This window comes from Olea europaea, chromosome 5 (genome assembly GCF_002742605.1).
Source record: "Olea europaea var. sylvestris chromosome 5, O_europaea_v1, whole genome shotgun sequence".
Classification (NCBI taxonomy): domain Eukaryota; kingdom Viridiplantae; phylum Streptophyta; class Magnoliopsida; order Lamiales; family Oleaceae; genus Olea; species Olea europaea.
Genome location: NC_036241.1, coordinates 7,888,129 through 7,895,372, shown reverse-complemented (window position 1 = coordinate 7,895,372; position 7,244 = coordinate 7,888,129).

The window sequence follows — 7,244 nt, the reverse complement described above, 5'->3', positions numbered from 1 at the left end:
CTTGAGAGCTACATTTACGCGGGAAATTCAAAATGGATTCTCATTCCTTTAAGAAGAATAAAAAGAAAACAACAGTTCATTTGCTATCAATTGAAGATTACATTCAAAATTCACATGGATCATCATCCAATTCTCAAAAAATACCCTTGATTAAAAAAAATATTTTTAGCCAATAAAGCAAAAAAGGTTTCTGATGAAACTAAACCCTTAAAATTTAATAAAGCCATTTTAATTAGATCTGAAAAATTATTAGATGTTAATCCTCAAAAATATCTTCATTATCTTACAAAACCACATCAATATCCTATCTTTGAAATGGAGTCCTCTTGGATCGATAGATATTCATCACTTGATGAATGTCTTCAAGATGTACTTTCTCCCAATTTTCAATTTATGCCAAGAAATCTCAAAAGGCTAGAGAATATTATGAAGCTATCCTAACAAAGTTAGGACCTACTATAATAACTTACATTCCAAGCTTTCGAAAACCTAGATATATGGATTTTTCAAAAATTTAAATATAAAGGGTTTTGTCTTACGAAAACTAGGGACAACACCCATGGGAAGAGGAGAGAACGTGATTATCGAAAGAGGACGTATTTGAATCTTGATTCAATTATTTTGACTGCAAAAATGTCTGGTTCAACATTTTTATTATAGATTAGTGATAGATTCCTAGTTTATTCTTTTTCACAAGGCATGTTTAAATAATTTTCCAAAATGGTTTCAAATGTGGTTCAATTATTTTAGACTTGATGAGTCAATTTTACTTAGTCTTACTCATCAAAGGTTTGAACACTTCCAAAAAGAGTTAAAAATGATTTTAAAGCCTCAAGAAAAATTTTTGTTGCAGTTTGCTCTCAATCTCAAAGTTTCTTTGATTTTCAAGTTATTCAAAATATTGATTCAAATTTTCGTGTTAAGAAAATCGTTCAAAGATTCAAAATAAAATGGTGGTCAAAATTTCATGAAACCAATTGCTGCTCTAAAGGCTGTTTATACATGGATTCAAGAGCAAAGGGATATTGGCATCCCAAAGATTTCTAATAGAGATCCAGAAAAGCACGCTGATTTCCTTACCCAAAGAATCAAGGCTTTTAGCCATGGTTAATCAATGTAAGACCTTAGAAGAATTGACAATTACTTCTGGAAGATTGCCAACTTAGCTAAAGCCTCTTCAAAGAAATCAAAATCTGCAAAAGATACCTCCTCTCTATTAAATTCAAAAATAGACTATGCTTAAAGCAACGAAGATGATGCTATGGGTTACATATTGATTTATAGATTGCTGAGGAGACTCAAAAAAAAAAAAAATTCAAAATGACTACACGAACCCAACTACTTTGATGAATATTCGTAATGCAAGAAATGTATTATTTCAATTGTGCTTGCCACTTCAAATTTGTTCTTGGCAATCCTACCGAAACTCAAAAGGAAACAAAACTTTAATAAAGCAACTTTATTAAAGTAGAGCCTAATTATTAAAGCGAGAGAGAAACAAAAAAATTTCAAATTCATGACAGACAAGAGGATTGATATTATTTTGATTATTGTCCTTAAAGATTCTTCAATCAAATTCAAGAAATTTTCATGTTTGGAAACTCAACTATAAAAGCAGTTTAATACTCAAGACCTCCTCAAGCATGTTTTACAAGAGATAAACATCTTCAAGATTGTTTCAAGAAATCCTTGTATTTTTTAAAACTTTTCTTTGTAGTATTTTAAATTTCATTCTTGTAATTTCAGTTTATCATTTTCAATCTTGTAATCTCAATTTATTTTGTAATTTCAAATTTTTAATAAATTCATCTTCCTTCATCCTCTATTTATATTATCATTGCTATTCCTGGGCCTCTTTTGTATCAGAGCCATAACTAAGAGAAGTGAGATTATCGTGATTTTTCATTATAGATACTATGTCTAAGGAGATGCTGATTCCAGTCTGGATGTCTACTGAAAAGCGTTGGTCAACATGTGAAGCCGGGGTAGGCGTTAGGGTTGTCCCATTGTAGGCTTGTGTAGAGTCCGTCTATCCGATAGCATTTGTGTCTACAGTGGTTAGTTATTATAATTTCATTGTCTTTAATTATGTCTTTAATGTTAAATTGGTTTAGAAGACCTAGTAATAGAGATAACATTGTTTCAAACACTTTTCAGATTGAAGAAGAATTAGATCATGCATCAACATTGTATCAAATGATTTCAATTCTCATGACTTCAAATTAAACAAAGATTACATAATTGGACTACTCCAAAGATGGAAAATAGTTCCATCTATGGAATAGGAAAGTTTGATTTTCGTCAAAATTATGTTATTAAAACTCTTGAGCAAACATTGCCTATCAGGAATCAAAATGTTCATATCAATTTGCATTCAGAAGATGCTATTCAATCTCACATGAAGAAGTTTAAATATTTTCATGTGGGATAAATCCAAATTACTTTCAAACCATTGTTTCGACTTGGTTTAGACATTCTTATTCTTTTACCTTTTAGAGATAAGAGACCTCTCAAATTTGAAAACTCATTGCTATCTGTTCTAGAGTCAAATCTAGAGGGTCCTATATTTTCAAGTTGTTATTTTACTTTTTCAATTAATTTGAGTGATGGAACTATTTTTAATGTTCTAAATCTTCATATTCAAACAAAAAATCTTGATTTTGATGATAGTTCAAATGCATTTGCTTTAATATATAGAATATACTATAAGTTTATGAACACTCAACTCAATATTCATGCTCTTCATTCAGCTCCAAAAGAAAAGAGTCTTCTGGTAGGAGTCAACCCTCTTCATTCCAACACCATGATTCCTAAAAGGATGCCATGAAATCTTCAATCTAGAGGTTTAGAATAGGATTTTGAAAAAGCTCAAAATCCAATTCATCCCATTCCTCGAACTACTCCTAATCAAATTGTTTCTTTTCCTAATGAACATGTTAAGATGATTTTTAAAGGATCATCATCTACAAGTCGATTTTACTCCTAATATTTTGAAACCTCAATATTCTATAAATAAGGAAAAAGAATTAGAGCAACCTAGTTCTCCAACTTTATCTGATATCTTACCTAATCCTTTAGAGAGATTAGATAGCCAATGCAATGTTATTTCTTTTACGATAGATAGAAGAAATGAGTCCAAAACTGACTAATCTCCTGTTGTCAAAATTTTTAGAAAAATACTTCGAAAAACTTTTTCAAAAGAATAAATCGAATCATTCATGAAGAATTTTATGCTTTTCCAGCAGATTTAAATTATTATAATTGGGCGTATTTCATAGTTTATAACAAAAAATTCACTAAAGAGAAAACTGTTCAAAATACAACTACTCCAAAAAAGATTTGGAAAACACCTTCCGGTGATACTTTTCATACTCCTCATCCTCCTATGCAAGAAACTATTATTTCTCAAGGACACAAAGAATTCTTGCTTCCCTTCTCAAGAAAATATCTTCGAAACGACCAGATGAATTTGACGTAGTTGCAAAAGATATTAAAAATATTCAAACTCATAACAATTATACTAATATTGTTCTGTAATCTATGTGCTCTCAATTTAGCAGAATTGAATCCAACTCTGATTCTGAAACATCCTCCGCTTCTAAAGCAAAAAAACATTAATTCTTTATTCAAACTGCACAACATCTTAATATTAAGATTAATGTTCTAAAAGAACTTGCGACTTAGTTATCCAAATTACTTCGAGTTCAAACAATATTAACATTATTGATAAACTTGAATCTCAATTCCTTGATAATGAAATTCCATATATCAATAAAATAAGGGGTCAAAAGAATTATTATTCTGAGGTACCTCATTATTATCCTTAGCACACCACTTCTGATTTACTTTTTGAAGAAAAAGAAAACCTTAATTAATGTAATGTATGATGGAGAAATGATGGCTGAATGGAATATTGATGGATTGACAAAATATCAATAACTTCACGTACTTGAACTTATGGCTATGTGCTATAATTCATACATTGCAAAAAAGGTTCCCCTGTATCTGCAACTAATAACCTAGTCATTGGTTTTACTTGCCAATTAAAAAATTGGCGGTTTAACTATATGATAAAAGAAAAAAGAGATGAACCAGCAGCAGCTGTCAATAATAAAAGAGAAAATGATAGCTTTTCTACTCTTATCTATATTATTATCAAACATTTTAATAGAATTCCTACTGATATTATTGATAGGCAATTCGAAATCCTCATGAACTTCAATTGTCCTAAACTTCAAGATTTTCGCTGGTACAAAAACATGTTTTTAACTCATGTCTTACTCCACAAAGATTGTGATCGATCTTATTGGAAAGAAAAAAATTTATATGGACTTCCTAAACTTTTTGCCAAAAGGGTTAGAAATGCTATCAAAAAAGAAAATGATATATTATATCTATAGTCATACAAAAAATATAACGTTACGAAGGTTAATAGCATGAAGATGTTACACTAACATAAATTTATCCAAAATACATAAGCATGAAATGTAAATCATAGCTAAAGCTCCGGAGGAGATGGTGGATGGAAGTGAGTGTAAGAGTGAGCAATAAAGCATTTTACTGTGCTTACATTGTTGTTTGTTGAGATTCAATTGCATCTTGTTGAACTTACTATTGGTGAAGCATCCCGTCAAGGCTGTCGATAGAAGATGCAAGCGAACTAATGTGTCCATTGAGGAGATTGTGATGGTCTTTGGTGAATGTAAAACTTCCAGTAGGACGTATAACACTTGAGCTTGGGATGTGGTGTGGTGTAACATTAGCATCGTCATCCTCATCAAATGGTAAGGTCAAGGGACTTAACTCCAAATCAAACCCCTTAGTTCGGGCCAGGCATTGTCCATCCCTTCTAAAAAATTTCATACTCTTGAGAGTGTGAATGTTAATGGTGTCGGTAGGACGAAAAGATATGGAATCCTCACCTTGTACAGAAACATCAAAATGTCTAAAGATTTTTTTAGAAAGCATATGTAGGGTAGGTCTTTCATGTGTCGTGTAGAGTGAACAAGTTTTATGTGTCCAAAAAATCCAATTTATGCCCAAACATGAAGGAATTGAGAATAATGAGATCGAAGTTGTTAACTTCGTCTTGATGACCTTTTCGAAGAAGGATGATATGGACAATGATATATTATAAACCTTTGAAAGGTAGGATATGTTGATTTGCATTGAGTTTTGTGTTATTTCAAAGATTTTGCCTGCTACACGACGACAAATGGAAACGGGATCGTATCCTTCGAAAGTAGGATGAGTTTTTTTAGTAGAAAAACTTGATTTTCGCATTCCTCAAGTTCAAGTATAGTTCGGATAATGGGTTGGGTAATAATGATTTGTTTTCCTTTGATCAAACAAGAAATATTATTTGAAGTGCGCTAGGGCACATATTTTTATAAAATTCTTTCATAACATGGGGTAGACACGTTTTTCCATGGTCAAAATCGAGATCTAACCCATGTTCACAAATTATTCTTCAATGCAAAAGGTGGATGCTTTAAGAGTAAATTCAGAGAAATCAATAGTCTTATCGATGCGAATGGGTAATTTTTCGAAGGGATTTTTCAACACTTCGACTTCCATATCAAATTCTTCATCGGAGGAAGGCCGAGAAGATCTTCTCGTTGTTGTCTTAAATCCATTTCTCAATCTTTTAAAACTCGTCATTGTGGAGAGATAGTTGGAGAAAATTTGAAAAATGAAGAAAAAAAGGGCTAGGGTTCGGATTTTAGGATAGATGTGTGATTTTGTTAATGAAAATTGGAATTTTTGAGAAATTTGAGATGTAAGAGTAATTGATTTTTTTATTTTTTTTGGGAGTATTTGATGATTGAATATGGGAGTATGAAGGATTTAGAGAAGATTTAAGAATGGAAACGAGAAAAATAGGAAAGAAAATGAGAGGGATAGAGGCTGGATGATCATTTTAAAAAAATAAAATTCTATCGAATCGGACGTCTGTGTTAGCAGAGATGGTGTTGGCTTATTTTCTTCTATCAAACCGGACATGGAGTCCGAACAATCTACTTGGCTCTTTCAATTCCCTTTTTTGAATATACTAAATCAAATATATAATAATATTAAACACCACCACATATAGAGATGAAATATGTAAGAACACATAGTATGAATTTAAGTTAGTCGTGTACTTTGAATTCATCAATAATGTATAAACCTCTTCAATTATGTGAGAATCGATCAAGCGCTAGAGGTTTAGTGAAAATGTTGGCCAATTGATTTTACATATTCACAAATTCTATCATAATATCTCCTTTGTGCATGATCTTTTAGAAAGTGATATCTAATCTTAATGTACTTCGTTGGAGAGTGCAAAATAGGATATTTTTTTTTTAAAACACATTTATGGCACTAGTGTTGTCACACAAGATAGATATATGATCAAATGATAAGTGATAGTCACTAAGAGTTTGTTTCATCCACAAGAGTTGTGCCACAACAACTAGTGGTCGAGATATATTTGGCTTCAGCAGTAGACAATGTAAGGAAATTTTGTTTCTTACTAAACCATGACACAAGTGCAAAGCCTAGAAAGCGATATATTCCACTAGTGCTCTTAGATCAATTGTGCAACTGGCCCAATTAGCATTCTAATGCTAAGTACATCAATGTGAACGACCTTTAATATTTTAGTACCTCTAAGATATCTTTTTTTTTAACGGTACCAAGGTGTGATTCTTTAGGATTATATTGAAATCTAACATATAAATACACACGAAATATGATATCGGGTCTACTTGCAATTAAGTAAAGAAAGGGATCTGATCATATCTCCATATTCAGTCATATCAACGAAAAGTACCTTGATCATCTATATTCAATTTTATGGATGAACTCATCGGAGTATTTTTTGGCATCAAGTCTTCTATTTCAAACCCTTGAGCATGTCCAAAATATATTTATTTTGACTAATGAATATCCCATCATTAGTTTGACTAATTTGGAGTCCAAGAAAAAAAATTAATTCTCCTATCATGCTCATTTCGAGCTCCTTGCTTATACATTTAGACAATTTTTCACAAAGAGAGTTATACAAAAAATAATACAATCAACATAAATTTGAACGATAATCATATTATTCTTTTTGGTTTTGATAAAGAGGATAGTATCCACTTTCCATATAGAAAAACCATTTGAAAATAGAAATTTGCTTAATCTTTCATACCAAGCTCTAGGAGCTTGCTTTAAAGAGTATTTTTAAGTTTAAAAATATAGTCCGAATACTTGATCTT